At 34.7% G+C, this 11,604-nt stretch overlaps 1 pseudogene; it reads right to left on the reverse strand.

The window, feature by feature from the left end:
• Positions 1–9,071: 9,071 nt before the first annotated feature.
• LOC112445180 (endoplasmic reticulum resident protein 44-like) lies at positions 9,072–10,129 on the reverse strand (annotated as a pseudogene).
• Positions 10,130–11,604: the final 1,475 nt, after the last annotated feature.

An 11,604-nucleotide genomic window follows, 5' to 3' on the forward strand; every position in this document is an offset into this window, starting at 1 on the left:
AACATCAGAAGTTCACGGTTCACGTATTGCTGAAGCCTGGCTTGGAGAATTTTGAGCATTACTTTACTAGCGTGTGAGATGAGTGCAATTGTGCGTAGTTTGAGCATTCTTTGGCATTGCCTTTCTTTGGGATTGGAATGAAAACTGACCTTTTCCAGTCCTGTGACCACTGCTGAGTTTTCCAAATTTGCTGGCATATTGAGTGCAGCCCTTCCACAGCATCATCTTTTAGGATTTGAAATAGCTCAACTGGAATTCCATCACCTCCACTAGCTTTGTTCGTAGTGATGCTTTCTAAGGCCTGCTTGACTTCACATTCCAGGATGTCTGGCTCTAGGTCAGTGATCACACCATCGTGATTATCTGGGTAGTGAAGATCTTTTTGTACAGTTCTTCTGTGTATTCTTGCCGCTTCTTCTTAATATCTTCTGCTTCTGTTAGGTCCATACCGTTTCTGTCCTTTATTGAGCCCATCTTTGCATGAAATATTCCCTTGGTATCTCTAATTTTCTTTAAGAGATCTCTAGTCTTTCCCATTCTGTTGTTTTCCTCTATTTCTTTGCGTTGATGGCTGAGGTATACCTTAAAGTTATAGTAATTAAAATAGTATGGTATTGGCAAACAAAAGACTAATAGACCAGTGGAAAAGAACTGAGATCCCAGAAATAAACCCAAGCATACACAGTCAAGCAATATTTGATGAGTAAGCCAAGGATATTTAATGGAAAGAGAGATTCTCTTCAATAAATGATACTGGAGAAATTTGATATGTACATGAATAAGAATCAAAGTTAATCTCTACCTTACACTACTCAAAAAATTGACTCCAAATGGATTAAAGACTGAACTATAAGACATGAAAGCATGAAACTCCTAAAAGAAAACAGAAGAAAACTCTTTGGCATGGGACATAGTAATGATTTTTTGAAAATCACACCTAAAGCACAAGCAAAAACAAACAAAAAAACAAAGTGGACTATATTTAACTAAAAAGGTTCTATATGGCAAAAGAAACCATCAACAAAGTGAAAAGACAACCTACAGAATGGGGTAAAGTATTTGCAATATATTTATCATATATCTGATAAGGGGTTAATATACAAAGTATATAAAGAATACATTCAACTCAACAAAAAATATAAGGGGTTAATATACAAAGTATATAAAGAATACATACAACTCAACAAAAAATAAAACCTCAAATAATCTTTACTACATTCTGAACCTTGCACATTCATACTTCATTTGAATTGTCCTCTGAGGAAGCTATATTAAATGTTCAAATCTAAGTAATAACGCAATGTAATTAGTCTGTATTTATGTTTGGGGAAAATTCTTTGAAGCAAATTATACAATAAGAGTTTAGCTTTAAATAAGTAGGACTAAGTACTATAAAGCAAAAATTAGGTTAACAGGACTTTTATTTTTTAAGCTTTGATCTGGGATCAAGTGAACCATTAAGTCCCCTTATCAGCTTGCTGGTACCTGTACATATCAAACGAAAGGTACTCCTTGTCAAGATGGTGTACTGAGACAATAGTAAAAATGAAAACAAAAGCAACCTTCTGCCTCAAACACAAAATAGATGTTAGATAAAATATGACAAAGTCATTTAAAAATGCCTGGTCAAGATTAAAAATAGGAAGAGAAAATATCTTTATAAAAACCAAGAAGGAACTCAAAAGTTAGAATGGCAGGCAGATATTGACATAGAACAGCTCTTATAGGTGACAAGGACAGGTCTTGGAGTATTTGTATTTTAACATCTATTCAAGGATAGCAAATAAAGGTTCAGGACCATGTAGAAAGCTAGAATTGAGCTTCCTCCCTAAAGCTACATGCCCCTCCCCACCCCCACAAAAAAAAAAAAAAAAAACATGTCCTTTATGTGAAACAGAGAACCACAAAACTCTACCTAGGAGCCAATGGAAGAAGCAGAATAGCTTGTCATACTCTTGTCAGTATGGGTAAAGAAAAGAGCCAGTTGCAAGAATGGGTTCCCAAATCTGCATTATCCATGGAAGTGAGACTCAAATTCATGGTACTTGCATGGTTCAGGAAACTGAAGCAAGAAATAAAAAAATATGTTTGAAGCAAGAAGATTCTATAGGGATCTGAAAAAAAGGGCCAAATTGACCTACAGGATTTCATCTGCTACCAAAGGGTCTAGGATACCTACTAAAATAACTTCCTCTGAAGACTAGTTCACATTCAAGACTTACAAGAAAACAAAACACTGTGAATGAGATTTTGGACTCAAGACTAGAAATAATTCAGCATTTAAAATGTATTTAATTTAAGCTCTTTTTGAAATTATTTTGTTAAAAGAGAGAAAATGAATAAGAATAAGTGGATTTACAAATGATCCAAATAAAAACTTCCAAATTTGGAAAATATAACCATTGAAATTGAAAAAACTCAACATATGAAACAATATATTAGAAATCATTGAAAAGAGTTAAATGAATTGGAAGATAAAGCTGAAGACATCACTGAAAATGCAGCACAAAGAGATAAAAAGAACATATGAAAGTGAAGTGAAGAGACATGAAAGATAGCATGAGAATAGCCAACACTTAGCCACCGGGAGTTCTAGAACCGACAGTGTAGATGCAATCTTCAAGATAATATTTGCCCCAAATTTCAGAACTGAGAAAAGTGAGTGTCCCCAGATTCAAGCAGCATATATAATGTAACTGAATCCCTAGAAGGTTATGTTACAACAAAATCACAACTAGATAGACTGTAGTGAAATTGCAGCCACAGACAAAAGATAGATTAATTGCAAAGGAAGGAAAGCCACAGTGCAGTGTATTTCAACTGTATCTCAATAAAAATGGAAGGGAAAAAACAAAGAATGCCACAGTTGCTGTAGATATTGAATCACCAATAAGAGATGTCAGAAAAAATAATATATTCATAGTGCTGAAGGAAAATAACAATCTAATAAGCTCTACACAGCTAAGCTCTCATCTTGGAGGAGCATAAAATACTTTTACAGGCATATAAATTCTGAGTTTATTACTCACAGACCATCACTAACAGAACTACTAAATGACACATTATCACAAAAAGGAAATAAAACTAGAGGGGAAGTTTTAGTTACAAAAATCACTGTAAACATATAAAGTGCTAAACAATATACTTAAATAATATTACATCTACTACTATTATGTGGTCTTCCCTGGTGACTCAGAGGCTAAAGCGTCTGCCTGCAATGCAGGAGACCTGGGTTTGATCCCTGGGTCGGGAAGTTCCCCTGGAGAAGGAAATGGCAACCCACTCCAGTACTCTTGCCTGGAGAATCCCATGGACAGAGGAGCCTGGTGGGCTACAGTCCATGGGGTCACAAAGAGTCAGGCACAACCTTATTTACTTACTTACTACTATTATATAATACTTATACAGCACTTGCTAGGAGCCAAATATTATATTTAGCACTTCACAAGAATCTTTAGAGATAGGTGCTGATATAATCCTATTTTATAAAGGAGAAAACTGAGACTCAGGGAGGATAAGTGACATGTTCACTGTCTCATAGCTAATAAGTGGCAAAGTCTGGCTACAGAATCTGTGCCCATAAACCTGTTTGCTGTATTGCCTCTCTAATAAATTACTAATAAAAATGGTAAACATAAAATGAAACTAAAAATCTAAACAATGGTAACATAGAAGATGGAACATGTGAGCTCAGAATTAAAACATTCTAGGGGCTTCTCTCGGAGAAAGCAATGGCACCCTACTCCAGTACTCTTGCCTGGAAAATCCCATGGAAGGAGGTGCCTGGTGGGCTGCAGTTCATGGGGTCGCTACGAGTCAGACACGACTGAGTGACTACACTTTCACTTTTCACTTTCATGCATTGGAGAAGGAAATGACAACCCACTCCAGTGTTCTTGCCTGGAGAATCCCAGGGATGCGGGAGCCTGGTGGGCTGCCGTCTATGGGGTTGCACAGAGTCAGACACGACTGAAGCGACTTAGCAGCAGCAGCAGCAGCAGGGGCTTCTCTGGTGGTCTCCTGGTTAAGAATCTGCCTTGCAATGCAGCGGACAGGTTTAATCCTTGGTCCAGGAGGATCCCACATGCCATGGAGCATCTAAGCCTGTGGGCCACAACTATTGAAGCCTGCATGCCTTAGAGCCCATGCTCCTCAAGAAGAGAAGTCACCACAATGAGAAGCCCATGCACTACAACTAGACATTAGCCCCGGCTCGCCACAACTAGAGAAAGTCTGCATGCAGCAACCAAGACCCAGCACAGCCAAAAATAAAGAAAGAAAGAAATCTTTAAAAAAAAAAAAAAAAGGAATTAAAGTACCCTAAAAGCATTTTATTTTTTAGGAGGAGAGAAATACAGATTAAATTTAATCTGTATTAAGTATAAAGATAAAACCATCAAAAGAATAGAAACAAAATGTGTATCAAACCAAGAGAGGGGAGAAAAGGAATAAGGAATCCTTAATTACTCCAATGAGTAAGTAAATGAGAAAAAAATACAAGTAATTCACCACAAAGGCCAATTCAATCAGTTCCAAGAATACAATGCCATATAGACTTCTTTCTTTAACCACAACTAATGCAATTAGAAGTCAATAATTATAGCAAAAATGTGGACTCTAAAGAACTTAAAAATGAAATATGGATTAAAGAAGAGATCATGATGGATACAGTATTTGCAATAAACAGCACTGAAAGGAATACTTATAGAAATTGTGGGATTTGGTTTAAGGGGAGTATTTGGGGGAAATTTTATAGTTTTAAATACATATTTAGAAAATAGAAAAAAATTAAAATTAATGAGGTAAAAGTTCAAATAAAGAGTAAAGAAAAATAACTAAGCAGTACTAAAGCAGAAAGAAAAGAAAGATAATAATAAAAATCAAAAAGAAACATTAATAAAAACAACAGAAATGATCAACAACATGAGAAGTTGGTTCTCTACAGACAAATAAATATTGGAGGACATTACTATAGATTTTATAGAAATTTAAAGATAATAAAATAATACTGTGAACAGTGAGTGTAGGCCAATACATTTGGAAATGTAGATAGAATGAATAATTTCCTTTAAAAGTGTACTTAAATCAATCAAGAAGAATATCACAGTAAAAGTACTAGAGAAATTCAATAGTAGCAAAAAAAGAAAAAACTAACCACTAAGCCAAGGAATTTTCGGGACTATTTTCCAAAACAAACTTTAAAGGAAAAAATAAAATAATATGTATGTATTTATTATATTTTTAAACAACTTTACTAAGGCATAATTGAAATTCAAAAAACTGCATATATTTAATGTTTACAATTTGATGAGTTTGGACATAAACATATACTTGTGAAACCATCACCACAAATGAGGTAATAAACATACATAACCTTCAAAAGTTTTCTCTTACCCCATTTTGTTTGCCTGTTTGTTTGGTAAGAGTACTTAACATGAGATCTACCCCCTTAACAAATTTTTTAAGTGCACAGAACTATTAACTGTAGGCACAGTGTTATAGACAGCTTTCTAGAACTTACTCATCATACAAAACTAAAACTTTAAGCCATCCCTACTTCTTCTTTCCAACCCTTTGCAACCACCATTCCACTATCTGCTTCTATGAGCTTGACTATTTTAGATATCTTATATAAATGGGATCACACAGTATTTGTTTTTATGTGTCGGTTTATTTTACTTAGTATAATATCCTGAAGGTTGGTCCATGTTGTTGTATGAGATGGATTTCTTTTTTCCTTTTTAAAGGCCAAATAATAATATTCCATTGTGTGTAATACCACACTTTCTTTATCCATTCACATGTCAATAGACATTTTTGTTGTTTCCATATATTGGCTATTTTAAATAATGCTGTGATGAACATGGGAGTGCAGCTATCTCTTCAAGATTCAGCTTTCATTTCCTTTGGATATGTATCCAGAAGTTGGATTACTGGATCATTCATTCCCACCAACACTTTTCTTGACATCCTCACTGACATTTAACTTTCATCTTTTTTTAAACATCTGTCTTCCCTCCCTACCACATCACTCATTGTAAGCTCCACAATATCTTTTGTCTTTTTGAAAATAGCTATTCTAACAGGTGCTATGTGATAGCTCACTGTGGTTTTTATTTTGATTTTTCTCATGACTAGTGATGTTGAGCATCTTTTTATATAAGTGTTGGCCATCTGTATGCCTTTTTTGGAAAAATGTCCATTCAGGACCTTTACCATTTTTAAATCAGGTTATTTTGGTTTTTTTATGTACTCCCACTTGTCAATTTTTGCTTTGGTTGCCTGTGCATCATACCCAAGAAGTCATTGCCAAAATCAATGTCAGGGGGGTTTCCCCAGTGTTTTCTTCTAGGAGTTTTGTAGTTTCAGGTCTCATGCTTAAGTCTTTAATACCATTTTTAGTTGATTTTTGTATATGGAGTAAGGAAAGGGTCCAATTTCATCCTTTTGTATGAAAATGCAGATATACAGCTTTCCAAACTTTCCTGTTTGTTGAAGAGACTTTTATTTATTGTAGATTTCTTGGCACTCTTGTTGAAGATCGGTTGACCATGACTTTATTGGGTCAATTCAGGGCCCTCTATTCTGGTTCTGGAGAAGGAAATGGCAACCCACTCCAGTGTTCTTGCCTGGAGAATCCCAGGGACAGAGGAGCCTGGTGGGCTGCCATGTCTGGGGTTGCACAGAGTCAGACACGACTGAAGTGACTTAGCAGCAGCAGCAGCAGCAGCTATTCTGTTCCATTAGTCTATATGCCCTGTCTTTATCCCATTACTTATACTGTTTTAAATACTGTAGCTTTGTAATGTGTTTTGAAACCAGGAAGGTATAATGTCTCCAGCTTTGTTCCTTTTCAAGATTGCTTTGTTATTTGGGGTCTTTTGTGGGTTCCATATGAATTTTTCAATTGTTTTCCTCATTTTGTAAAAAAAAAATGCCATTGGGATTTTGATGAGGATAACATTTAATTTGTAGGTCAATTTGAATACTATGGACGTTTTAACAATATTGAGTCTTCCAGTTCATGAACATGGGATGTCTTTCCATTTATTTGTGTCTTCTTTAATTTCTTTCATCAATATTTTATAGCTTTTAGTATATGGCTTTTACCTTCTTGCTGAAGGCTATTCCTAAGTATTTTATTCTTTTTGCTATTGTAAGTTATTTTATTTTCAAATAACTTTTTGCTAGATTATAGAAATGCAACTGATTTTTTTATGTTGAATCTGTATTTTTCAGATTTACTGAATACATTTATTTGTTCTAACAGCTTCTTTGTGAATCTTTTCTACATATAAATAGTTTTCTATACATAAAATCATGCCATCTGCAAACAACTATTTAGCTTCTTTTTTTCTGATTAGGATGACTTTTATATCTTTTTCTTGCCTAATTTCTCTGGCTAGGACCCCAGTACTTGAATAAAGTGGTAAGAGTAGGCATGCTTGTCTTGTTTCTGGTCTTAAAGGAAAGACTTTCAGTTTTTCACCATTGAGTATAGCATTTGCTGTGGACTTTTCCTATATGGCCTTTATTATGTTCAGGTAAATTCCTCCTATCTTCTAAAAACTATTTGAGATAATAGAAAAAGAAGCAATGTCCTCAATTCCTTTATGATCCTATCACAACCTAATTTTCAAAATAAACAAATAAAAAAGTTAAGAACCAAAAAACATAGTAAAATTATAGGCAAATTCAACATAATCTTATAAATGAAAAAGTCTTAAAATGTCTGCCAGATGAATCCAACCAATGAGGTAGTTTTTCTAAAAACTGCATCAGAGGGATTTCCTTGGCAGTCCAGTGGTTAAGATTCTGTGCCCTCAATGCAGAGGCTGGGGGTTCAGTCCCTGGCTGGGGAACTAAAATGTCATGTGGTGTGGCCAAACTTTTTTTAAAAAATTGCATCATGACTAAGTCAAGTTGAATTTGTTCGAGGAATTATAGAAAAAGCAAAGAAAGATCAAATATCCCACTGAATTCAGAGAAGTTATTTCAATAAATTGTCCACAAATTCATGATTTAAAAATCCTTAGCAAAATGGGAATAAAAGAAATTTTCTTGCCTTATACAGATGTCTACAAAAAACTATAGTGAGCCTCATGCTAATGTAGCAAATGTTAGAAGACACTGATATTGAATCAGGAACAAGGAAAAGAAGTTGATTATCTCAATGCATTCACCACTCACTAGAGATCATGAGCTGATGAAGATAAAGAAACAATTAAAATGATTATAAAGGAAAAATAAAATTTTCATTATTTACAGATGATGTGGTTATATTAGAAAATCCATGAAAATCTAAAGACAAATGACCAAAAATAATATGAGCAAGATTCAAGAATCAAGACAAACAAAAAAAATAAGTAAATGTATCTATAAATAAGGAAAAATAGACAAAATAAACTATAAAATATAAGGGATAAATTACATCAAAAGAGGTACATCACAGTTATATGTAATCTATTATTATATAAACTTTTACAGAATCACTTAAAAGAAGATTTAAATAAAGAAGTAGGCATGGATGGGAAGACACAAAATAATTAAGATGTCAGTTTCCTTCAAAGTAATCTATGAATACATTGCAACCGCAATCAAAAACTCCAATAGAAGTTTCCATAGAATTTGACTTACTGATTTAAAAAAAAAAAATCTTCTTTCAGTTTATTCAAAATAAAAATTGAAGATGAGATGTATGAAGGTGAGATGTATGGAAAAAGTAACATGGATATTTACATTACCATATGGTAAAACAGATGATCAATGGGAATTTGCTATATGGCTCAGGAAACTCAAACAGGGGCTCTGTGTCAACCTAGAGGGGTGGAATGGGGAAGGAGATGGGAGGGGAAGTTCAAGAGGGAGGGGATATGTGTATACCTATGGCTGATTCATGTTGAGGTTTGACAGAAAACAACAAATTCTGTAAAGCAATTTTCCTTCAATTAAAAAATAAGTTAACTAAAAAACCCCAAATCTTTCAATTTATTCAAAATAAAAAACAAACATAGAATTATGAAAATATGATTTTCATAATTGAAAGGCTTGCAAGTTGTTTTTTTAAGTTTTTAAAGCTCATCTCCATCCCTCAATAAAGTATACTTATATTCACTGGGTGCTTTGGAAGGAGCTCTCAGGTGGACTGCTTACTACATCTTGGACTTCCTATCCTGAGGCTGTATCAGTTGGGTCAGGACCATGATGGAATTTTCTGTGTAGTTTTCTAGAATGTAAGTCAAATATGAACTGCTTGAGTTTTTCAGGAATTACTACATTACTGAAGTCTGCAAACACATGCATATGCCTAAAGTTGTCAATAGCTTTCACAGGGCAATCTGTATGTGCGGAAGACAATGTTTAAATGTGTCACCATCAGCGTGTAAAAATTTATTGTACCGTTTTCACTTATTAATTGTTGGCCTACTTCATTCTGGAACATTTCTAAACTTTCTGTATCTTCTTTCATACAGTGGAACCATATCAGAAAAGGCAGTCTTTCCTCTGTCAATCCCTCTCCATTTTCAAATGCTATTTCTCAGACAAGAGGAACACATTTATCTTGAATCCAATTATATATCTCATCAGAATTTGTCATAGATTCCAAGTACAACATATTTGGAGCAGAAAGCCCTGATGGTTTGTAGATTATGTTGTCTCCATTGTATCTTTCTGGTTCTGAAACAACCCCAAATGCAGCTAGCTAGGAAGGCACAATCATCATGCAAAATATTTGCTACTCTTTCAAAAACTCTATAGTTTTCTGAATCTTTTGCTCAAAATATCTAATGATACTTCTTTTGCTGCGGACAAGAGTGGTGATTTCTGCTAAGTCATGAAGTTCTGAAGGGGTCACTTTTTTGTTGCCTGATGTAATCTGCAAGTTCTTTCTCTTATCACTACCCCTGTATCTTCTCTTCATCATCTTCCCATTATGCAACGATTTGAAGGTTGTGTATTTGCTTATCCTGTATCTCTGTGTTATATCAGCATGCTGATCGCAATCAACTTTGGCAAACACTACTTGATTTGCATTTGTATATTCTTCCTTAACGACATTGGAAGCTTCCTCAAAAATTGTGTGCAACAATCTGCTTTTTTTTTTTTTTTTTACCACTTTTTGTTCCATAGAACCATGGAAGCATGCAAGTATTACCTCGTTTGTCTTGGTTTTTGAGACAGACAAGAGCAAAGCTCTAGACTAGCAATATTCCATGGCACTTTCTGACAGTTTTCTTTGGCTCCAATACTTGCATATTTTTCTAAGATGATTTTTTTCCTTCTTTTACATTGTTTTCTTCTTTTTTGTATTACTTTAGTAATGTTCATGTCTACAAACTCAGGTGAATAAAAATTAGGTACATTAAAGTATAATGTTCAAGGTTTCACATAATGAGAAAATCCCAGAATTAGAGGAATCAGAGATCTTGATCACAATATCATCATGGGAATCAAAGCAGTTAGAATTGCATTGTAATATTTACGAGAACTGAACCAAGACCTGAGATCCATGGCATTATATAAGAAACTTCTCCAAAGTCCCATTTTTGTCCCTCTCCTCTTGAGTGGAGTAATTGGAAGGCTACTGAGAATCCACTAAAGACCATGATTTTATTTTGGCTAAGATAATAAAGAGCCATCCTAATGGAAACTGGCCAAGGGCTTTGCCAGTTTCTTTAGGGCCAGTTCTGACATCTGGCCATGTCAGCATGTCACACAATAAGACTCCTTAAAAATATAAAACCAAAAAAGAAGGTAACCAATTCATAATAAAGATTTATTAAGTTATTGAAGGGAACAAGCTACCTTATTCATTCCACTTAACACTGAAAATTTAACATCAGTTTAACATTTCAAGGCTCTATTCTCCTCTTCCTTCAAGAAGACTTCTCTGATTCTGCCAATGAGAAGAAATTTTCCTCTTTTCAGAAATCTACAGCTGTACTTCTCATATTTAATGGGCATATATGAATCAGCCAGGTACACTGCTAAAGTGCCAGTTCTCAATCAGTAGGCCTAAGGTGAGGACACTGGAAGAAGCAAGATCTACAACCCACTTCTACAAATACCTTAAGGGCACCAATCACTCTCACTTTGGAATTCTAATTATTTACACATATACCTTCTCCCCCCTCCACTGAATTATAAATTCCTTGGAAGTATGACTATTGTTGTTGTTTAGTTTCTAAGTCATGTCGGATTCTTTCACAATCTCATGGACTGTAGCCCGCCAAGCTCTTCCATGGAATTTCCCAGGCAAGAATACTAGAGTATGTTGCCATTTCCTTCTCCATGACCTACTGATCTTAAAATTCATATTTTTCAAGTGATAGTGTTTTCTTGTTACTGTATCTAAATTTTCTACATACAGTTCATTTTGATCAGAGAATGTTCAATGTATCATTTCTGCCAGCTTCAACTGAATTTTACTGTCCCACCTAACCTCACCTGGTATCTTTCACACCTGCCTACATAGCTGCGTGTGTTACACTTGGCACCCCTTCTTCATACATTTTTGTTGTAGGTTACAGAGTGGTATACTGATTTCTTTTCATACTGGTTAATTTGAGAGTGATTTCTGAAAGAAGGAGGCAATAAAATCTT

This window comes from Bos taurus, chromosome X (genome assembly GCF_002263795.3).
Source record: "Bos taurus isolate L1 Dominette 01449 registration number 42190680 breed Hereford chromosome X, ARS-UCD2.0, whole genome shotgun sequence".
Lineage (NCBI taxonomy): Eukaryota > Metazoa > Chordata > Mammalia > Artiodactyla > Bovidae > Bos > Bos taurus.